Raw genomic sequence first — 25,367 nt, forward strand, 5'->3', positions numbered from 1 at the left:
TTAATAGCTAATAGTTCAAGCAAAAATTGATAACTGGGAATAATACATACACATTATCACGTTACTCCTGCTATTTTCCATATGATCAGTCAATAAGTACGAGACCTTATGGAAATCGTTGTGACGAACACTATCGTCTTGAAATCAAGCGATCATGGCTTCGATTCCAGGGGCATGTCTGACTCCTATAAATTGCATTCCCAAACAGATCACTTGTACAGTCACGGGCACTTCTGGGTAGTAGCAATTTCATAGAAAGTCAGTGCTGCTGTTACAACCAAGAAGTGTGCGTCACTATACATGAAGTGGGCATACCCATACAGCATGTAATGAGTGAACATCACACACCAAGGTTAACTAGGACATCGAAAAAATTTAGCAAAGTGTGTTTTAAATCAGTTCATGTATTAGTAGGCTAACTAGGATTGGACCTCCAGTTTCAAGTAGTATCCAAACTAAAGCCCCTATCACACGGAACTGGATTTCTAGTAGGAATGCCCTAGATGGCGCTGATCTAACTTTCTAGGTAGCAATCATGGCCGCCTGGTTGACTGCTTGACTGGTTTGGAGGAATAGGACATGTTCTAATTGCTACTTGCTTTCCTCGACTGGATTCTGTGGAACAGCCAATCAGAGCAAAGTTTTGCCATCTGAAGATAATCTGTGAGTGTGCAAAGTAACGTTTTTGTCTGTGGTTTCCGAGTGTTACTCCAGCAAATGTATAACGTATACAGCATGAAAGACGCGTTGAGTTACACCATCTATGCTGAGTGCACGGTGTTTACATTTGAAATAACTAAAATATTCTTCCATACGTGTACAGTAAACGTTGTAAAGTATGTATTTAAGCAGCGCCATTGTTTTGTACCTAAAACCATTTAATACGAAACGTTATTCCTCTCGGTTGAATAGTTATCGGCTTTTAAAAATGTGAAGTGATACATTGTTTACATCTCACGCGGCCGCCATTACAACTTCCCTCGCATGGGAACAAAAGTCTATCGACAAGTACGCTGATAAGTATCGTGTGAGGCGAAAACTAGCAAATTGGTAGCCAGTCCAGCGCCAACTAGGGCATACCTACTGTAAATCCAGTTCCGTGTGATGCAGGCTTAAAAGCCGAATCACACAGAACTGGATATCCAGTTAGTTGGAGCTGAACTGGCTACCTGACCGGAAGCGATGGCTGCCTGGATGGCTGCTTGACTGGTTTGGAGGAATAGGCCATGTTATAATTGCTACTGGCTTTCCTCGACTGGACTCTGTGGAACAGCAATCAGAGCAAAATTTGGCCATGTGAATATAATCTGTGAGTTTGCAAAGGAGAGTTTCTTGTCTGTGGTTTCAGAGTGTTGGCTGTTTGTTTTTGTTTAGTTTCTCGATAAAAGAAAAATAATAGAGATTATGTGCAGTGCATTCGTGTTCTGTTCATTAATATATAGGTATTTCTGCAAAACGATGAGACGTGTACGTGACAAATATGATTAACCAAAAATGAAAATCCTTATTATTACAAGTGTATTAAATGTTTATTTTTTTTAATGAATCCTGCGAATCTCATATATGAATATGCATACCAGAGTTCATTAAAAAGCTTGTTCAGTACGCATTGATTACCATATTTTTTTCGGGCAAATTTCTAATTTTTTAATTAAGCACAAAGCAGTATTTCTCCTACGACATTCTTCAAATTGCTCGTCCATCTTTACAGGTTGTCTGCTCTGCGCAATGTCTTATGGGAACAAAAGTCTATCGACAAGTACGGTAACAAGTATCGTCTGAGGCGAAAACTAGCAAATGGGTGACGTGTCCAGCGCCAACTAGGGCATTCCTACTGGAAATCCAGTTCCGTGCGATTCGGGCTTAATACGTATACGTATCTAACAGCAATTGAAGCTGGCACGCCATAGTTACAAGGCGACTATAACCATTATACTATCTGGTGGCACTGCCAATGGCGTTGAAGATAAAATGGCAGGTTTGAAAACGACACGGACTGGAAGGAACACGACGTGGCTTTTGTTAAAGGTCTCTTTCCAGCAGTGACCAAAGAAAACACGGGAGAATGTACCGAATTAATATAAGTGGCCAAGGAGTTCGAACAGGTGGGAAAAATCTAAGCTGTTCGGGGAAAAAGCATTTAAGTAAAAAAAAATGCAATTTTACAATATACATTTATTTATATTCTTTCATTACACATGTTGGATCGATCATCACTGTTTAGAATATTTGCACATGCCCAATTTACAATTAAACTTGTATACAATATACAGCGTGTTCAGTTTAGGACTATAATAAAAGAGAAATTCGTAACGTTGAGACAATTAGTTCGAATGACGGAAAGTTGATATAATTTTGAAGAGAAAGGATGAAGCCCCATTCATTTTTGCCAAGGAAGTCCGACCAATGTGCAGGATGGAATAGGAGAGGATTATGGTTCCTGACTTGGCCACCACGGTCAACGGCCCTTACTCTGATCGACTTTTTCTTGTGAGTTTTGGTAAGGATCAGGTGTATGTTACAAAGGTTCGAGATTTCCCAGACATACGCGAAAAATTTCGTGCTGCAACCAACAATGTGACGCCACAACTGCTAGAGAACATATGGACTGAGGTATAAATCAGTTTAGACATTTGCCGTGTCACCAATGGAACTCATGTTGAAATACAGTGTTGCCAGTTCGTATACTAAACGCACGGCCATGAAATTAGGCGGGTGGCAGAAGATCGCGCTGCTGCGACGTCGGAGGTGTGTTCGGAGGTTTAAGAGAATGAAAGATATGAAAGATCTCGTTGGAGAGTTGGTATTTGGGCCCGTTCCGAAAGTCGCACGAGTTTAACGCGTTAAACGAGTTACGGTAACTGGCTGTCCTATAAGTGCTTCCGTGCGTTTCGTGAGATTCATTATGCCGTCCCAAAAGTCGCATTCCGTGCATTTCGTGCAAGAACGAGATTCACCAAACGCACGGACCAGAAGGCTGGTTTGTTCGGTGAGAATCGTCTGCTGCTTGCAGACAACGCGCGTGCTTGATGGATTCCTTAATGAGTATGCCTTCATGAGTATGCCTTAACTGTTCTTAGAATGTGATTAAAATGAGTAACAGTGTCCGCAGTAGAGTTTGTTTTTGCCATTAAGGACATTCCTTCCGCTGGGCGGCATGTGGAAACTTTCTCTAAACAAAACGCTGCGCCTGCGCTTTTGCCTAGAGCGCCCAAAAGTCTGTAAAATAACTGGTTTCACCAGATTCACGAGCCCAGTTATTTTCGTTGAATGCGTTCGTTTCGTTAAGACTTTAACTCTGGTAGTTATCATACCAGTGCGTAGTTAGAGATCGGTTAGCTCATTGAACTCTCCAGCCTAATTATTGCCTATTTTTTTGGGAGCAGGAAAAGGTTTATTATCCATTTTGCCTTGACTCGTCTCACTCAACAGGTCGCTAGGTGCCGTGGCTTGCCGCGAGTTGACAGCTTTCTGGAGATGAGGCCTTGCTCGAAAAGGTTTATTATCCGTTTCGTTAAGACTTTCGGAACGCACCCTTTCTAATCCATGTGATATAAACTGACAGTGTTTGCTCGAAAGGTCAGGAATGACACAAGAGTGCCCCGGAGAGCGGTCGGTCTGACGCTCGAACTAGGCAACGCAGCCCGGTTGACGTTACCACACAGTGCGCGGGAACCAGCGACTTTTGTCCCGCTCTCGCTTTGTTTTTCCACTCAATTTTTTTACAACAATTTTAAAAACTACACCCTGGAAAAATGACCCCTGCAAGTTCTCGCGTTTCTCTGCGTCCAGTTTAAGGCAAAAACGAGACTTCCAAAGTTGCGAGGCTAGCGTTGCGCTGAAAACACGACCCGCCATGTTAATACGTCACGACTTAGAGAGAGCTCGTTTGCCGTCTGCTTCGAGCGTCCAGTTTACTGCGGGTAGCCCACGGTGAGCGAACATGTGCAGCAGTTTCACAAATATGTACAGATTTCAATAATGGAAGAAGGAGCGATAGTGGAAAGGAAAGCTATGCTTTGTAATGATCATTCTTCCATGAAATATCCCTGCTGCTCACGTGCAAGATAAATGAAAGGGTTCTGCAGCGTGCGTGTTCTCAGGTCATGCGAAAAATATTGCTTGTAAAATTTGTTGCCGACCAAACTTTCAAAAATATATATATATTTTAAACTTATATTTATCGAAATTTACCATAACCTATGTAGTGCAAAATAAAAATTTTCACATTCTTCACTTTATTTATAAAGCATATTTTCATAAAGCAATTTCAGTTTGTTTTTCATTTCTGTTGCGCAAGTTATGATCAAATATTTTTGGGCAATTAAGGGAAAATACACTGAGAAGATTACATCAGTTGCACAGTACATATTAATAGTTACTCCCTCTGTCCCATAATTATAGTCCGGTATGCCAAAATGGTAACTTTTTATTTATGTTCTTTTGGATACTTGATCGGCTAATTTGTACTGATCCTTGAGTAATAACGTTGTATGACTCATTCCCGTGTTTCATTTTCTTCTTCTGTATACACAAGTGTCACAGTTTGAATATCGGACAAGTATTTTGTGACCACAAACAAAAGTGTACCGGACAATAATTATGGGACAGAGGGAGTAGTTTATGTATAATTATTACAAGGAAATAATGTGTATAACCAAGGGCGTATTTAAGGGGGAGTTCAACGGGTCCACACCCCCTTTGGTTCAGTAAAATTACCAGAGTTACCTGTTCTATCCGCTTGTTCATAAAAATTTCTTCGGACTTATTTTATTCTCTTAAATTAGAGACGTAGGACGGGATACGGAAGGGAAGGAAATTACGTATCCACACACCAGATGGGACTGCAGACCAAATGTCTGCAATTTCCTGATAGTTTCGGAATTTCTGCGATAAGAAACTGCATTGAGACCGTCAAATCAGTTATTTTTTCCCCCTCGAGTCATCTTAAAGATATTTGGTTTTTAAAAACGCAGTGACACAAGATGAACAGAAAAGTATCAATACTAGCGTGACTTCGTGACTACATACACACAATTTTGTCGGGTCCAGCACCCCCTGCTCCCCAACAAGCTTCCGGTCAGCAGTGTCCTGGATTTTCACTTATGAAATAAAGCAACCCTTATCATACCAAAAGTTGATCCATCCCCCCCCCCCCCACGTGAACTATATATACGCCCATGTGTATAACAATATCCCATACTGAAATGGTACGATATATTTTGAATTTTGTACTGCGAAAAAAGCCGCCTCATCTCGTTACCCCGAACGCATTAATTGGTTAGTTCACAACTTCACCACTAAGGATCATATCGAGACGAGATATGGCAGCCTTGGTCTCGTTCTCGTTGAGAGTTGTAAATGTCTGTCTCGTGTTTATTTGTAAATGTCTCATTGACAGTCTCGTCTCGATTTATAAACATCCGTCTCGGTTTGGGAGGGCAATGCTCGTTCTCGTCTCAAGTCTCGGAAAAATATAGAATTAACAATTTTCTTAATATATATTTTTTTACTCCTCGTTTCGACGGTACGAGCCCTCGAAAACTGAATATTATCCTGCTTATATATGCAAACCAAATCGCAGATTCAGAATTACCAGGAATGAACTAGTGTTGTAATTATTATACACAAAATTCATGATTTATCTGAGGAAGTCGCATGTTCTAGGTTTGACTCTCGACCTGGGCATGACTGTTTCCTTGTGAGTGACATTTCATTGAACTGGAAATTGTTACATGGGAGGATGTTTGCTCGAGACTTTGGGGACAGCTAGGGGGATGCTTCTATTGTTAATGTTAGTGTTGCTCACTAAACGAGACATTTTCCGTCTCGTCTCATAAAAGGAGATGGGACAAGTGAATGTTTTCGAAATGAGATGGGACAGAAGAAAAAGTTCGTCTCCTATCGTGGCAGGTTGGGTGATACTTAGATTGTGCTTGTTGGTGGTGGTGGTAGTGTGTGTGTGTGTGGGGGGGGTGTCCTCCTGCACCCCGACTTCGAATACTGCTTGTAGTCATTCATCTTCATTGTAGCGATTAGCCAAAAGTGGGAAGAAATGTGATGTTAGAGAAGATACATACTAAATTAACCAATCGTTCTCATCGTTGTGGTTATTCAAAGTGCCGGAAAAGCGACGTAAAAGTAGGCTAAATACAAAAATTTGCAATATATATATTAACTGAAGAAAACTGTCATTTACTGCAGGAAATTTAAAAACTCCCTATACCTTTTTATGCCGTATCACCTCTTATATTGCAGAAATTGGCGTGTAAACCAGAGTGTTCTAAACGTATTATCTTAAAATTTGCGAAGAAAATATTATGACGAAAATAATTGTAATTCCAGAAAAGGCATTCCTATAACATTAAGTTCTTGCCAGTCAGAACCAACCTATGTATTCGCAATGAACAAGGCTGTTCACGTGTTCAGCCATTGACTGTTACAAGTTTTGCTTTGTCACCCTAATGGAAAACCCTCTACCGAGTGGCTGAATTATAGTAAATACTGCTATACTGCTAGGGCATAATTCATCTCCAAGAAATGGAGCACAGATTTTTGCACTGGAAGTTACAAGATACTTGTTTTACACAGTAACAAGTGACTTTGGTCGCTTCCGCGGCTCATGGTAAGTTGACGGGACGAGCAGAAGCCTTGCCTGCACGCATTTCTAAGTGATGACGTCAGGTCAGAGGACCTTGTGTCTGTGGAGAGAACGTTTTCAAATCCGTGACATAGGAGGTGAATTTCAGCGGTGTTTGAAGGCGTGTTTCTCGAGAACCAAGACAAATATCGTCGATATATTTTGCACATCTCATGTTTGTGTCATTATCTGTAAAATGAATGGATTTAAAACAAACGTTTTTCATGTCAAAGTGGAAATGTCCATTCTGCCCAGCCGGGTACTTTCATGGCCGTGGGTTTAGGTATATAACAAAACTTTCTGGTAAGTAAAGAAAATATAATAATGTATTTTATTATAGTCCTAAGCGGAACACCCGGTATTCAGTGTGACTTAGATGAACGCAACAGAAAATCTCAATTTGTGACTCAAGTGCCTTTTCCAACACCATAGAAATGCTTCTGTAAGGTAGTTAAAAATGTCGCTTTTAGTTCTAAAAATAATTTTCAGAATAATCCTGCCGCATTCATGACGAAAAATGTGTGTTAACCGGTCTTGCTTTTTGTAATTTGAATTTAAAACTTTGGATGCGTCAGCACTAAGGCTATTTTGCACCCGTCACATTATTCGGGGTCCAGCTCCTTATCGTTACAAATAACAGCTCTAACGTTGCATAACTAAAATCATAAAATATTAAAATCTTCTGACTTTCGTTAAAAGCTGAGGCTGGAAAGGAGCACTCAGCACAAATAAGGACAAAACACAGGACAACACAAACAAAATTATACTGACCATGGGGACAGTCGCCAGAGCCTCGTTAGTCTGCAGTCCAGGGTGTACTACGTGGAAGTGAGGTTGACTATTGGGTGCACTACGTGGAAGGAGCACCCCTTACAACCCACCGGCCTTGCTGTTGAATCCGAGGATCCGGGGTTCGGTCCCTGACTGAACCATGAATATTTATTTTTGTGGTTTTGAATTCATCCATTTCACCAATTCATCATCCACCCTAGTCGCCTCGATTAACCTGAAGGAGAGCACGATACGATAAGTCTTAACTGAAGACGCTTCTAAAGTTTGCTCCTTTTCTACACATACACAGTTCCAAAGCAACATATTCTACAAAATTACTTTCGAAGTTTCTTTCGAGTTTGTTCATGTCATAAAACATCGATGTTTCGCTGAATGGCCCGCTTCCTTCATTTCCTCACTTCAAAGAGACGTGATTTAAAATCGAACAAATTTGTCTTTCATCACTGTTGATCGCTCATTCATGTGAATTTAAAGAACTCTACCAGATTAGTTTGTTTTTCCCGTTTTGAAATCATATTAAATACACACACACACAAACTGTTCGAGACAGAGTTCACTCATCGACAGATCAAGGGCTCTAGGAATGACATACATAGAGAGAAATCACATCCTTCAAAAAGAGAACTATTTATTTTCCAGTTCGTACCAATCCTTTTCCCAGTTTACTGTTAGTCCATGAATGCACATACTACATAGAAATATAGGCTTCATCGGCATTTAATTAATATCTTCTAAATTATTTTTAAAGAATCTCACCAAACCCTTGCTTACAAAACCATTTACAAATTGAAAAAAACACACATTCTGCACGTTCAATGCAACAATGGTTAACAAATGGCTGTCGACACCAAGCATAATTTTAAGAGCAATGAAAGGAATTTGCCTAACTAAAATTGGGAGAAAAGTAAGGCATTTAAATAATTTAAATTTGCAAAAGAATGTTTGAATTATTTACCTTGGTAATTTTTTTTTTTCAGGGATACTTAAAGAGGAAGGGGAGGAGGTAAAGCGGAGAAGATAATTCACAGTAATTCAAAGTTTACTTTTATTTTGTAAATGTATTTTCGCAGGTGTCTCTGCCGGACTGTTTAGCGTAATGCACTACAAATACAAGGGTCCTAAGTTCATATCCTTGATAAAACGCAATGTTATATTTGAATATTTCTTGCATCATTTTGAGTTTGTGTGTGTAAATGTGTGGGACTTCGTAGCAGCTTCCGTGCATTTCTTCCGTAAGTCTCTGGCAACGCTGTTCCCTCCTCTGTTCCCCTTCCAAAGCAACTGTGGCCTTGCTCGCTCCGAGATGCATGCGAGCATATAAGAGCGCTCTTTTACAATTAAGACGAGTTGCCCACGCCTGGTTTAATCAGAGCCGAAATCATATTTTAAGGATATATCTCAAGGAGATTGAGGAATCCAACTCGTGAGGACTTCAAAACAAATTATAATTTCTTTCAGTTTTAAAACTTCTATTTCTTTCTCTGCCTTAAACTTTCAATTGTCCGTAATGTGTATATTTTTTTGCAGAATCAACGTTTATTTATTTATGAAATTTCCAGTACAGCAGAAGCCATTTTAAACTTGAAAGAAACAACAGTAAACCGTCCACTAGTGTTAAAAAACACACAAAACAAGATAAAATAAAATAAAATGAACAAAATATAAATATAAACAAGCCAAGACAGAACCAAGGTAAACAGACTATTTTCACAATGCATTACTTATGTACATTTTTTTAAGTTGGTGATGGAAGACGAATATGAACTGAATATATCTATTTGGTTTGAGATGATGTTGAATTGTTTCGGTAGCCTATGGAATAATGAACGTTGTATGAGTGAAAGTCTGGGAATTGCAGTGTGGAAAGTTTTCTTGCTCCGTTCCTTGCGCTCAAGAAGATCAAAGTTTTAATGCTTTCTTTAAAGTATCTTGCTAATATTACACAAAACTAATATGTTGTAATAAGTTTTTAGTATACACAAGATTATTGATATCGCAGTCAAAGTACATTAAGACAAGGTAAAGAAGCCCAAGAGATTTCTTTGTGCCACGATGTATTTATGCATAACCTAAGCTTCTCAATATGTATTTCGTTTTTTTCTGGTGCGTTGCTGCATTCGTTTTGCCCTTCTCAAGCGGTAGCCCGTAGGAGGAATGCAGATAGGACACACACACACGAGCACGCACACCTTAGCCAGTGATCCTTTGGCAACCCCGCCGTGGAGGTCAGCCAAAGGAAAGGCCCCGGCCGCTATGCTCTTTACCCTTGCACACCCCTGCCGCCTGTTGCGGAAACTAGGGAAATCAATGCATGCTCAAGGATGAAGGAAGAGGCGATGGGAAAGGGGCAGTTCAGAAAAACACGGGGCCTGGGGGCGGGTGGAGAGGACGAGGCCACAAGCACTACACAAGTCCTACGAGAACGTAGCACCTACGCGATTCCATACGCATGCTCTGTGTAGCGATGGTTAACACTCTCGGTACACTTTTCTACCAACGTCAACTCGATGAATAAATCTCCAAGCTGTTTGCTAACTTCGCTGTGAAAATATTAGCCGTTGGATAGAATTTCGATTATACCATGTCGCGTGAACTAGGGATGGCCAAACGGATCCGGATCCGAAAAATCCGGATCCATTGGGATCCGGATCCGGATACGGATCCGAAAGTTTCGGATCTGGATCCGGATCCGAAAGTTCCGCATCTGGATCCGGATCCGGATCCGAGAGTTCCGGATCCGGAAATTTCGGATCTGGATCCGGATCCGAAAGTTTCGGATCTGTATCCGGATCCGGATCCGATTCGGATCCGGTACTATCTCAATCCCATTATAAGTTTACCACACCTTAAAAGGTATTATGATCTTCGATTACAAAGAAATTTTTCATTAGTTAGTCTTACAATAATTTTTTTCAAGTGTTGTTCCTAAAATACTTTGCTACGCATCGGCTAACACACTCGTGCACAAAAATAATCTTATTTGTTTAACATAAAATGTCAGAGGTGATTTTGTAAATGCCATTGAAACGAATATGTATTCATTCGAATGTATTGGAAATGAAAACACACATAAGTGTGAGACATTCCATTCCAGGATGAAACCTTTAACACACATAAGAAGATAGAAATGTTATCCAAAAATTATACAATTGTTCTACAGTTACAGCTTTACAAATTAAAATAAAACATTATAATATATGCAGTGTTATATAATTACAAAGTGTAAGACTAACAAGGGAGGTTATATAAGTGTCCCCCTCCGATCTCCACGAAACTTGGCAGGCGTATAGTCGGGCCCAAAGGAAGAAATACGTGTTTTTTTGTTTCAGCTAAAAAAACGGTTTTAGGGTTAAAACCCTCTCAAATGTCAAGATGAGGACAAATTGCAGTAAGGATCTGACCCCTGTGTCCCTCCGATTTCCATGAAACTTGGCAGGTGTATAGTGGGGCCCAATGGAAGAAATACGTGTTTATTTTGTTTCAGCTAAAAAAAAAACGGTTTTAGGGGGCAAAACCCCCTCAAATGTCAAGATGAGGACAAATTGAAGTGAGGATCTGACCCCTGTGTCCCCCTCCGTTTTACATGATACTTGGCAGGTGTGTGTATAAACGGGCCCAAAGGAAGAAATACGTGTTTTTTTTTTGTTTCAGCTAAAAAACTGTTTCAGGGGGCAAAAACCCCTTAAATGTCATGATGAGGACAAATTGAAGTGAGGATCTGACCCCTGTGTCCCCCTCTGATTTTCATGATACTTGGCAGGTGTGTGTATAAACGGGCCCAAAGGAAGAAATACGTGTTTTTTTTTGTTTCGGCTAAAAAACTGTTTTAGGGGGCAACCCCCCCCCCCTCAAATGTCAATATGAGGACAAATTTAAGTGGGCATTTGACCTATGTGTCCCCCTCCGATTTCCATGAAACTTGGCAGGTGTATAGTGGGGCCCAAAGGAAGAAATACGTGTTTTTTTGTTTCAGCTAAAAAACGGTTTTACAGGGCAAAACCCACTCAATTGTCAAGATGAGGACAAATTGAAGTAAGGATCTGACCCCTGTGTCCCTCCGATTTCCATGAAACTTGGCAGGTGTATAGTGGGGCCCAATGGAAGAAATACGTGTTTATTTTGTTTCAGCTAAAAAAAAACGGTTTTAGGGGGCAAAACCCTCTCAAATGTCAAGATGAGGACAAATTGAAGTGAGGATCTGACCCCTGTGTCCCCCTCCGTTTTACATGATACTTGGCAGGTGTGTGTATAAACGGGCCCAAATGAAGAACTACGTGTTTTTTTTTTGTTTCGGCTAAAAATCTGTTCTAGGGGGCACCCTCCCCTCAAATGTCAAGATGAGCACAAATTGAAGTGGGGATCTGACCCCTGCGTTCCCCTCCGATTTCCATGAAACGTGGCAGGTGTATAGAGGGGCCCAAAGGAAGAAATACGTGTTTTTTTTTTTTGTTTCGGCTAAGAAACTGTTTTAGGGGGCAAAACCCGCCTCAAATGTCAAGATGGGGACAAATTGACGTGGGGATCATCTGACCCCTGTGTCCCCCTCCGATTCCCATGAAATTTGACAGGTGTATAGAGAGGCCCTATGCCCCCTGTTTCTTCCTATGCCATATTTACGTGGTTTCAGGGTCAGATCCCCACTTCAATTTCTCCTCATCTTGACATTTGAGGAGGGGGGGGGGGCTCTATACACCTGCCAAGTTTCATGGAAATCGGAGGGAGAGACTTAGACCTCCCTTGTAAGTGTATTAATTAATTACAAATCGCGCACGCGCGCACACACACCATATATATGTGTATGTATATTATATATATATGTGTATTAGCAGGAAACAATATGGTATAAGCACATTCTTACTTTCCAAAGAAGCGCATGTGGGATGGCAAAACGGATCCGGATCCGAATCCAAAAGTACCGGATCCGAAAGTACCGAATCCGGATTCCAAAGTTTTGGGTCCGGATCCGAAAATTCTGGATTCGGATCCGAAAGTTCTGGATCCGGATCCCAAAGTACCGGATCCGGATCCGGATCTGAAAATTCCGGATCCGCGAATCCGGATCCGAAAATTTTTTGGATCCGGATCCTTAGGATCCGGAACCAACCGGATCCGGATTTCGGATCCGCTAGGATCCGGATCTGGCCATCCCTAGCGTGAACCTCTGGAGCAAGCGAACGAAAACAAGACTCTGCGCAAGTAGTGACGCGCAAGAGGGTTCGACCAATGAACGCATGAGAGAAGTAAGTGGGTGGAGGGGGGAAAGTCTGCAGCTACCAGCCGTATTCAGCAGCGCGCACTACTTTGCTCCGCCTACTCGCGTTCTCCCTTTCTCTGCGCGGCCTTGTCCGACAGATTCCCAAGACAGTGCAGAGGGTGGGTGTGCGTATTTGTCCTCCCCTGTACAGTGGACCGAGAGTTGTCACAAAGCTTCTACGCTCTGTCTCGGGAATCTGTGGAGCAAGCCCGCGCATAACAGCAGAGAAGAGGAGAAAACGAGTGAATGGAGCGAAGCTGTACGCGTCGCGAAAAACGGCTGGTAGCTGCGGCCGCGATTTCCCCTCCATGTACTCACTTCTCTCACGCGTTCACTGGTCGAGCCCTCTCGAGTTGCTACTTGCGCAGAGACTTGTTTTCGTTCACTTGCTCCAGAGATTTCCAAGACAGAGTGAAGGTAGCCTACAAGTTTCTCAGCCCTCAACACTTCATATATGTACCTCTGTTTTATGAAAAAGTGAATTTCTTATTGATATGTAGAAATATTGAGAACTTGTACTGCACTAGCCTGCTTAGAACATCACCTTTTAACTACATTTTTCTTAAAAGAGAAAAAAATAGTTCTGGGAGCATTAGCCTACTATTACAATTGTGGAAAGTTGTACAGTCAACGACAAAGATAATAGTAGACAAATTTTCCATCGCTATTTTCATTATTTTTTTTTATTCTACATTTGTTATTGTATTAAGGGATGAAATTCTGTTGATTCGAAGCAAGTGTTGTAATCTACTTATTGACATTTAAAAAAAATCATCATCGCATTGTAGAAAACAGACTGAATGAAAGTGGTGATGGGCAAATTCACCCACCTACTGTTTCTTTTGCCGTTGGGTGTACAATAGAGTTTGCAGAGAACCAAGTAGAAAAGAGACATAACTGAAACACTCCATTGCGATTAACCCAAGAGGTGGAAAAGCGTTGTAAAATACTCAAAATAAACGAAAGAACAGAGATCCTATAATTGAAATGTTTCTGCAATCATTTATTGTTATTTTCTCATTTCAAGTAATCTGGTACATTTATTGAAATATAAGTCAAAATGATGGACCCGATTACAGAAATTTATTCTGTGAAATCTAATAAACATATGTTATTGTGAGACATGCGCTTCGAAAGGTTAACTTTCAAAGTTTAGTTTCCACGCAGTGTTTCCACTTTCTACCGCTAGGAACGAGCAGCGAACAGGAAAATGGCGTTGACTGGAGAACATAGATCTTTCTGTGTGTTTGATTATCATGTGAACAAGTCTGTGATTAGTGTGCAACGGCATTTCCGTACCAAATATCGGAGAGAACCACCTACGAGGAAGGCCATTCGTAAGTGGTATGAACATTTCAGAGATTCGGGCTGCATCTGTAAACGAAAATCGACTGGCCGTCCGTCGACTAGGGAAGAGAAAGTGGAACGAGTGCGCAAATGTTTCGTGCGGAGTCCACAGAAGTCCACCTACCGGGCAGCGAGAGAACTTCAACTTCCACAGAAAACTGTCTGGTGGGTTCTGCGGAAACGTTTACAAATAAAACCCTACCGCTTGCAACTAGTTCAAGCCTTAAAATACACTGATTATGCTTTGTGCGCGTCCCTCTGTGCTGATTTCCTCGCATCAATGGAAACGGATGGGTTCTCTGAGAGGTTAATTTACAGTGATGAAGCAACTTTTCACCTTTCAGGGAAAGTGAATAGACACAACGTAAGAATCTGGGGAACTGCTAACCCCCATGAATTTGTGGAACACGAACGCGATTCTCCCAAAGTGAATGCCTTTTGTGCCATTTCCCATGAAAAGATTTATGAGCCCTTTTTCTTCCATGAACGTACTGTGACAGACTTGTTTTCCTTGATATGCTGCAACTATGGCTCCTTCCACAGCTTGCAGAGGATAGCGCAGATTTCATTCTCCAATAGGATGGTGCCCCTGCGCCATATCAATGGGGCATTGGAACAACGTTGGATAGGCCGTGCATCTCCGGAGGATCGACCTCTTCTTCATTGGCCACCTCGTTCCCCCGACTTGTCCCCATGTGATTTCTTCATGTGGGGTTTTGTCAAGGATCATGTTTACGTACCACCACTTCCAACAACATTGGATGACCTACGTGCCCGCATCACAGCAGCCATTGCTGATATTGACCGCAACATGCTACACAAGGTTTGGCAGGAGATAGACTATCGGCTTGATGTGTGCCGTGTTACGCGAGGTGCTCACATAGAACACTTGTGATTTGTTTGAAAAAAACTTTGACAGTTTACCTTTCTTAGCACATGTCTCACAATAACATTTGTTTATTATATTTCACAGAATAAATGTCTGAAATCGGGTCCATCATTTTGACTTACCCTGTATTGATGTTCTTCAGTTGCTGTTGTTGTAGTGATTTTTGTAAGACGATATGCGAGAACATAATCTTTCGTTGCGAGACATTTCTCGATTTCTTTCTTTAATATCAATTAATTATTGCAACAAACCGCCCACACTGGGGACATTTGAAAATCCATGAACTAAAACGTGCAAAAGACAGTGATGCAATTTTCAAAATCAATTAGGACTTTTAACTAAAACTCCGACGTGACTTTCGGCTTGTAGTTTCATTACGTCTTCACAACAAAATGCCTCCGTCAAGATCAGGAATTCTTAAGAAGCATCTTCCTTGCATCCGAACTGGTCCAGAACTTCATCTTTTCCGCCAAATAATCTTCCAATTATCTTTCCTCATTCTCACCGCACAGTCCTGTTGCTAGAGAAATTACAACGAGCTTCTAATCTCAATAATTAACTTCTCTCTGTGCTGCGCAGCTTCCCCGTAAGGACCAATTAGCCTTCTTCCTTTATGTAGCGTTTCCCTAATTTCTCACAGAAACAGGGGAACTGTTCACAATTCCCTCAAGTATTGCCTTGTATTATTCAGCCTTTCTTTCTTTCTGCTTCTCTTGCGGTACTGGAATGGGATTAGCAGTTTTTGCTGGCTGCGTTTGGAAAGGGGATGAACGTAAGTACATCAATGCCAGCTTTGCGATGGTGTGAGTGCAGCTTTTAAGGTCGAAATATTAGCGATTAGGCTGGCTATGAACCGTTAAATCGAGCTTTGGACTACGGTAGGGCAACCTGAATGGTGAATTTCCTTCAAACGGTTTTTTTTTCGTGGAATTTGGTTTATAATAAAGCCGACAAACTTTCTCGAGTTATTTTTAATATGTGTATTGAATCTTTAGGTTCCGTTCGCTGAGTTTTCTTCTGGCAAATTTTGGTTTGTTTCTTAAACAAGTAAAAATGTTCTCTCTTTCGAAAAAGACAGTCCCTTCAGATTGAAGTGTACTGACTGAATATTCCATAAAGTATCTTGGATTTCATAGCTTGTCTAACCGACCTCCGTGGCGGAGTGGTTAGCACAGCGCGCCACGTCGCCAGAGGTCCGGTTTCGAATCCCGGTCATCATTTCATCATATCATCACTCACCCTCATCTTTGCGATTAGCCAAAAGTGGCAGAAGTAAAATAAACCAAATTAATCAATCAATCAATCATAATTCTCCTGCAAAATTTGGTTTTGTTTCTTAAAACAGATCTTGAATACGAAATGCAATGTAAAAAAAAATATTCTCTCTTCGAAACATTAGCGACTGAATATTCCATGATTGGATTTGTCTACATGTTTAGCTAAGCTAATCTTACGGCTGCTCTGTGTAGGCGCTTTAAACATGGCAGTTCTCACGCTGAATGAACGTCAATTGAACGTGTGAATGGGAAACTAACCACGCAATCTGCACAAGCTTTTTCAACGCCTCCGTTGAATTGTTCATCCTCGCGGCGGCACAACTGGTTCGTTTTGAACACTTGTATATAACACCCTTAAGAATATTTCAGAATCTGCAGTAGAGTTTGCTGAACAGAGAACAGAACATTTTAGGTTCGAGTAGCAATGCAATGAAAGTATTCCAGGGAAAACATTTTTATCTGTGCCTATCCTGCATCGTAATCCATTTAGATTTCACGACCTCGAATTCTCATACGCACATTCATATCAACTTTGCCTTCATTAACTACGCCGATAATATATAAGTTCTTCATTCGCATTAAAATTGAACAATCCTTACCTTACTTTAAAGAACATACGCGATAAATTAGGATTTGCAATTTTTGACATGTACCACGATGATTCTCTTAAAATATTGATTGGCGAATTCTAGATAAAAAAAAAATGATATGTGGAATTCCTAGAAACGCTAGGACTGAGGTAACTGCTACACAACTCAAATAATGCCAAGTCAAAGATAAAGGTAAAGGTAAAGTGTTCCCCTGTGCATAGCAGCACGCCATGAAGGCGTATAGGGGGTGTGAGGGTAACCCCCCACACTTTCTTGATCCGGTCGTGAGTGGGGTGATGTGATCAGCATCACGCCCCTGACCGCCTTTACCCCCCAGGGTTTCGCCCAGGTACCCATGTTATTCGACGCTGGGTAGGCGCCGGGGCCGCTTCCACCGTTAGAAAAGTTCCCGGATTTGAACCGGCCGGGGATCGAACCCAGGACCTTGAGCATGGTAGTCAGACGCGTTACCGACTGAGCCACCGCGGCCACTAATGCCAAGTCAAAGTATCGAGAACAAGTATCGAGAACACTTCAGAAGCAATTTATAACATTTAACCACCTCCTGTTTACTCCTGAGTCAGAATCACGTCAACTTAGACAACTAGAGACATTTTATTTATTTTACTTTTCTTGCCATGGAGCAATATCACAAGGTGCGTGTTCAGAGAAGGAGAATATCATTCGTTGGAAGGAACTTATGTTCTGAGCAATTATGGGAGAAGAGTGAGAAGATGACGCTGGGAATTACGTCGCAATTAAGAGCAATGGGAGGAAGAATATGGCTCGCTTTCCCTAAGCAATTACACAGGGAGGTGGAAAAGCAGTAAACAGTTTCACACGCTGAGGGCAAATAAGCTTCCAATTAGAATAAATGCTTTGTCTCTATAACAAAAGTTACTTGAAGAAAAACGAACAATTGTAAATTTTAGGTTGAAAGAAAAAATCTATAATAATAAATTGTCGTGTTCGGTGCAGGCATCGTTTCAGCCTATATATTTATTTCCTCGTGTGTGTTTAATATCTGTTACTTTTGTTAAAAAATCTGTTCCACACAATCGCAATTTTGCCGACATGGAAATTTGACTCAGCTTGTTTTTAGGTTCACGTTATGAACTAGATCTGAACCACTGAAATCTCCTTGATTACAAGGGGACAACGTAAGTCACTATGCTGTAATAACACCCTGTAGTGCTACTCGTAATGAATTATCCAAATTATTGAAGTCACTGATGCTGATCATCTATGTAGCCACAGTACAAGTATTAAAGAGATCCCGAGTGCTCCTCGAAAGAAAAATGGTACTTATACCTCGCAACCTGAAGTTCCCACTTTGAATTCCCGGTAGGAGCATATTTCAGTGGTTTAAATCCTATTACATCTATAGACCCATTTCCCGTCAGTCTATTTGTCAATAGAGAACTTGGTAAGTTTTTGTCAAAGAATATTGAGTTAGATTTTTGATAGAGACATAGATTTCACATTGAATGACCAAGGAAATGGTTACAGTGATATTTATGTATAGGAGAATCTAGAATATGTATTGTATACTTAAAAATTCAAAACAATCACTAATTTCTATCTACTATATTACATGGTTTGTATTAAAATTTTATAGTTAAGTTTTAATATAACAGAGTGCTACTTCTGTATAACAGTAAGTATACAAAACGAAAATTGAGACATCGTAACGCACGTAAGTTCACTTTATGGACAGATAGGCTAATCGGGACTGAACCTAAAGCACTGTGAAATGTGCCTCTATCGAGTATCAACCCGAGACCCCTTGATTACAAGGGGACGATGTTACCACTACGTCCAAACAAGAGGACGCGTGCTCGGTATATTTTTTTCACGCGAACTATCAGTCCCAATATAACCCAGAATAACTTTACTTACGTCCACACCATTCGCTACCACTGGCTGCAAGGTTGTTTTGTCCTGGAGCATTCAACTAGAAATTTGGGTCTTTAACTGAAATAAGATTTCTTTCCTGGCTCTTTCAGGTTGCGGAAAGTTAATTTCAACAGCTTTCCCAGCAAGCAGTGGCTTTAAAGCAGAGTTGATAAAGTTATTCTACTAATCATAGAATGAACAGAGTACTTTGACGAGTGTTATTCCAACAGAGGGCAGCACCGACAGCTTTTCGTCATTCATCAGAATGAAATTGATTATGCGATTAGCTCGCAAACAAGCCAGTTAATATTTAACGTAAAATAGGAAAATGTGGTGGCGATGGTATAAACTATTTGCTTTTCAATTTCATCCGAAATCTTTCACATGTCAAAAGCAGCCCAAGAGGCGCAGAAATGCAAACGTAATATTGCGGATTAAATGCATGTTTTCATGCCAAATCTCGCCCCTCTCTATGTGCAGTGGATCTGTATGTTTACGGTATTATGGAACGATTGGTTATAATATGCATTTTATTTCTGCTCGTTTGGAGTTACCCACTCTGCCGCATAATGAAACGATGAACGCCCAGAGCCGAATCTAGCGGAGGGTTTCAGCAGCGGCGTATTTAATGGGGGGACTATGTGGCTTGGACTCCCGAAACGTCCTGGCCCCATTCCAGGAATCTCTGGAGCAAGCAAATGATTTCATTCGTTTGATTGATTTGTTTTATTTTTACTTCGCTTTTCTTCCACTTTTGGCTAATCGCGAAGATGAAGATGAGTGATAAGATGAAATAGATGAAGGGACAATCACACACACGTAGGGACGGGACACAACACAAGTCCCATAATGGCCATGGGTTCAGACGCCAGAGCCTCGCTAGCCTGGAAAATGCAGTCCAGGGTGTACTACGTGGAAGGGATATTAACATTTGGGTGTCTTAGGAAAGGGTCACCCCATTCACACCTCAGCAAGCAAACGAAAAGAAGTCTATGCGAAAGTAGTGACCCGAGAGGGTTCGGCCAATGAAAGCACGAGAGGAAAGTGAGTGCATGGAGGGGAAAACGCGGCTGCAGCTATACTCTGGTCCAGGAATCTGTGGTGCAACGCCGCGCTTAACGATAGAGAAGGGAATAGAGCGAGTGGGTGGATCGAAAAAGTGCACAATGCTGCAACGACTGGTAACTGCAGACGCGTTGCCCCTCCATGCAAACCCCTTTTCCTCTCACGCGTTCATTGGTTACTGCTTGTGTAGAGGACTCGTCTTCGTCCACAGATTCCCGGGACAGAGTATACAAGCCATTTGCAGCAATGTACACTGCTTTGCTCCTTCTACTCGCTTTTTCCCCTTCTCTACAGTTATGCGAGGCGTTGCTCCACAGATTCCCGAGACAGGGTGTATACGTTGTTGATGCATGATGTAGTTCTACCATTGGGTACAACTACCACAAAGTAGTAACGCCTTACTTCTTGATACTTGCGCTAGTAACGTGTTACTCTTTAGCTACTTTAATACATAGCATTGGAACTCGTACTTCGTCATTCTGTGTTACTTGCTTTACCTTGATGAATTCAGGTTTATTTGCTAGGACGAAACAGGCTTTCATGTGTAGTTATAAACTAGTTTATTGAAAGTTGGAAAAAATGCATTACAGAGAACAGATGTGTAAACAGCTAATTAGCCTCATTTTATGATAATCAACACTAACTGTAAGACGTTACTTTGTAAATAACTTACTCAACTCTGGCAGCTGCAATGCAATCATAGCAGACTGAAGACTCATTCCAACCGCACTAAAATAATATTACCGCCCCTCCCCACCCGGAAATGAAATATTAAACACGTCACTGGGTTTGAAGATCAAAATTTTCCGCTAGTTCGGTCCTTTGACAACCTTCTATTTCCAGGAAATTTTAATATTTTTAGCGTTGCCTTGTAACCAAGGGGTCCCGGGTTCGATTCCCGGTGTAGGCACGTAGCGGTTCGGATCCCACTTTAAACTGTAGGTCCAGTCCCGATTAGCCTTACTGTGCATAAAGTGGACTTAAAACCCAAATCAATGAATCAAAATCAATTATAATGTTTTTATTTTAGTCAGTGCTGGAAGTGAAGGGGGGATGCGGAGGATGGTATCCTACAGTTGACTCAATGTCACAATGTTAAACCATAAGTGCATCCTCCCAGCATCAAGGACCGACTAAACATCCCCCAGCTAACATTTTCTACTTCAGGTACTGATTTTAGACCCTAATTAGGTCTTAATAACTTGACGAGATACTCAACCTATCCGTAATTAAGCAGAAATTACAGATCAATCCTTTCACATTTATGTTTGTTCACACTAGCCGTATTTATGGTAGAAAACCTTAAGGTGGTCGGTACTGCACCCCTTTTTGTGTATCAGCTTTCACGTAATTATTTGGGCTCTTCTAAATGTAATTATGTAAAAAAACATATTGTATTTGCAAACGTGGTTAACACGGCGTAATAAATAACTAAGAGAAGTGCTGATCAATGAGTTCTTTAGGTCAATATGCAATGCAGATGTGGGGTAACACTATAAAGAATCACATCGTGAAACAAGTTTCGATTCAATTGGTGAAAAAATTCCTTCAATATTTCAACATACAAATTCGTTGGAAAAATTACATTTAATCATAAATATGTAGCACCAACGGCTGAATTACGTATATAAAATAAGAAAGCGTGTATAACTACTTACATAAATAACAAAAAGTAACATTAGTTGCGTTCACTCTCCACACACACACACAATTTCTCATTTGACTCCTCTTACTCTTTTCCGTCATAAAAATGTGTTAATGAGATTAACAGCCTCAAGCATCATCCCCAATTAAAAACCATGTAAAATGTAATTTACCATAATTTTAACCATGAAACATATCATGATGAAAATGTAAACACATATTCGGTATAGAAAAAATTAAACACAACAGGTACCAGATTTGTATACTTAATTCAAATACAGGACTTACAAAAATAAAAAAGGAATATTTTTTTAAAAAAAAGGCATAGAAATCGATGATATGTTCAACAAGAGATTTCAGTTTTGTGAGTAAAATTTCAGATAAAGCACGTTTCTATCTCCATGTGAATCACTCCAATTGTCAGAGCAGACAATTTTTACCTTTCAACCCTTACGTAAATTATCACCGAAAATAAACAAATCTTGTAGGAATAAACGTTAATTTCTTACATGGAAAATAACCTTTCCTTTTAGAATAAAGATATTAAATTTCGTTTTTCCTAGTTAGATATATGCAGATATTATGTTCTGTAATTTCTGAATCTCAAAAGAATGTCACCGAAATCATAAAGAGTTTAAAAAATGTTTTTCCTAAATTCCTATTCTCTTTATGTTTATCAAAATAACACAATTAACATATTCAATCGTTCCGAAATAAACTTCTAAATACATCTCTGTACACTTAGTAATTTTAAAAATAGAACCACGTTAAGTGTTACAAGTAAATATGAATGCATGGTATAATTCCAATATTCATTTTCTGTTCTTTTTGTCCTGACTTGTTATTGCTACGTGAAAAGTAGTTGAATGAACAGCAATTTGACTAGTTGCACCCATCGGCAGATAACCAGAAAGGTGGAAGTCAGTTTTTGGCACAAATAATACGTCAGAATAACAAAAAAACAAAAAAAAACCACTAAAGATAAGTTTTGAATAATACATAACAAAGTGGCAATAACCATCGAGGGTAATGATTTTAAAAATACGATACTAATGGATATGTATGTGCAAACAAGGCAAGGGAAGAAAGTGAAAACTATTTTGTTATTAAAAACTACAACTACGTATATATTAATGAAACATTATATGGCACCGAAATTGTATATGTGTGTGGTTAATATATAATGAATATTATTAACGTATAGAAAACAATATATAAGTTAAAAGTGGTAGAAAAGCGACGCTAAATAAGAAAACAAACAACTCACAAAGAACATCTGTGCCTGGACTCGACCTTTGGCGAAACCGGAAGCCTACCATATAGCATCCTGGGCCACCGAGCCGGCATTTGGATTTATCGGACATAATACTTCTTAAATATCTGAACGTGCAAGAAAGATCTAGGTAGCAAATACGTTTTCTCATTATTTATGTGACAATTGTCATCACTAGACCTATAAAATTGCCAAAAAAAGATAAGGCGTTTTACAAAAACAACGACAGCTACGTCGCCGCGCAGCGTTTTTGTAAAACGCCTTTACGGCAAAACCGCGTTGTTCACGGGTCCACGACGCCATTTCGACTGAACACCGATATCAGTGTCAATGGCAAAGGTTTGTTGTCCAGATGGCACCACTCCCGTTTTCTGATTCCTTACATAACTTGCTATTTCCAAGGTTGCCAAATCGCCCGTTTCACTGCCGCACCTGTTAGAAGTAAATCGGAACGTTAGTATATGACAATTACTTTTGTCACCAGTCTTTTTGTAGTTTGTGAGTGTATTTTAGAAATTCGTAAATACTCTTAACAACTTTCTGTAGCCAGTTGTGCTTTTTGGCTTTTCTTGGATTTTCGGTTCTAGACGGCGAGGGTAGGAAAACAATACCGAGTTGTGGAATTTTGACACTAAGGGTGACTTACTTGTCCAGCAATAGGAAGAACGTCCAAGTTGCCGACCGAGGGGGAGTTCTTTCGCAACATGTGTGAGGACTGCTCTGTTTTTTTTCTCTTCACCCCCAACCCCCCAAGTGGACAACGAGGCTGGAAGAAGGACCACCGTCCAGCATTTTTTCTAAGCTAACGAACTTCGAGGCGGTTGATTTTTGAAGTTTCAAGATTTCCTTAAATACCCCTGGACTCCAGAGGATCGACACAGTTTAGCGCCATAACCAGACCAGACACCATCTCCGCGTCACTTTGCGCGAGATACGGAACTTTGCTTTGTTTTAACTTTTCGATCGCGTCGTGTTAATTGTCTTGAGTGTGTGATCACAGTGACAGTGCCAGGAATTGAGGCCGTGTTAATTACGTGTTTCACGTGCTCCAGTTGGTTTTTCCCTTTTTTGTAAGGAGGGACAGTGAATAAATATGGGCGGCTGAAAACTACGGGGGGACGGGACCTTCGGGTTTCCGATTACTGCTGCCATGAAGCCAAGAGATGAAGCCACGACGCTTGCTTAACTACGCGATGCCATGAAGCCAAGAGAAGACGCACCACGACGCTTGCATAACGGCGTCTGAGATGAAAGCCACGCCGCAGCGACAACTCGCATTGCCAACCCAGGTGAGAGACGACAGTACAACGGTGAGACGGATGCTACGCCGAGAAAAGGAGAAGAGATAGAGAGAAAGAGAGAGATGAAACGACGTCAGCCCTTAGACGACCCGACGCCCTGCGTATCGCCGAACGGCCATTGAAGCCACGATCGGATGCAACGCCCCGAGCAGACAGATGGAAGCGAGGTGTTTTTTCCACCCATCTTCGTCGCCGCGATGGAAAAAGGGAAGAAAAATTAATGTTACGTCTAAATCGAAGAGACAGTTTTCGTCCGCCAGGAGGACAGACTGGCATAGCCACGAGTGTCGTCGGGACGCCGCAACGAGGACCGTTGAGATCAGCGAGGACCACGCCGCCATTGAGTCGGTAGAGTATCCTCCAGTTATCTCTTTATGTGTGAGAGTGAACATTTGTCCACCTACGTCGCCACTGGTTCGTCATAAGACAAAGCGAGATGAAATCGAACAATGTTGCCTGCAATTACTAATTATTTTGGCCAATCAAAGCAAAAGTACTATAAATCTTCAAAAATTAAGAACCTATTTTCGCTCACCCTTCGAAATTCGATAAATGTTAAAGACCTACAATTTGTTATTGTTTTTCCTATTCTCGCGCCGAGTATTTATATGATTAATTATAGGTTTGTTTTAACTTTGACCGTGCTCTTTGATATATGTAGTAGAAAACTAGGTACTAAATAGTATAGCCGACTTAATCATTTTTAATATATCCTATTTTATATTACAGCCGTTTGTATGATCAGCAATCGTGTACTTGTAAATCAAGTTAATTTCCTCTTGTCATTCATTTAGTGTATGCTTATTCTTTTTGCATAGTAGTGCCTCAACAAGTGTAATGTCAATTATTATTTACTTTTGGAAACTATGATGCCTAGCTAATCGCGTCTCGTACGTGACAGAGCGCTGGCCGCACTTATTTACATTGAAATCAAGCCTAAGGGGCTAATAGAAATCTCAAATATTCGAAGGTACACGGGAAATAAACCAAAGAGGCGGTTAGATATTTTATCATGTAATGGTATCTTGTGTTCACCCCTGCAGCGTGTGTGTGAGAGCATGATTGAATGAGAGTGAGGGGATATGTACAAGTAATGTGTTATATTATCATTGTTCTTTGTTTATTTTTGCCGTATACACGTATATATTCGTTATCCTACAGGTGTTCTTGATTCATTTATATATAGGTATAGATGTATATCCTCGTATGGTCGATATTTTTAGTTTTAGTCCTGAGTTGGAAGCTGTATAGCTTATCTCCATTGACCAGAAGTGTTATAGTTTTCTATTATTACAACAATTATTATCATTATTATTGCTATAAATGAACAACAGCACCACTTTATGCACTACGTGGCTTACCGCCGGAGGTGTAAATAACCGACCCGGTGACACGAACC

This window comes from Lepisma saccharinum, chromosome 2, assembly GCF_977018435.1.
Source record: "Lepisma saccharinum chromosome 2, izLepSacc3.1, whole genome shotgun sequence".
Taxonomy (NCBI): Eukaryota; Metazoa; Arthropoda; class Insecta; order Zygentoma; family Lepismatidae; genus Lepisma; species Lepisma saccharinum.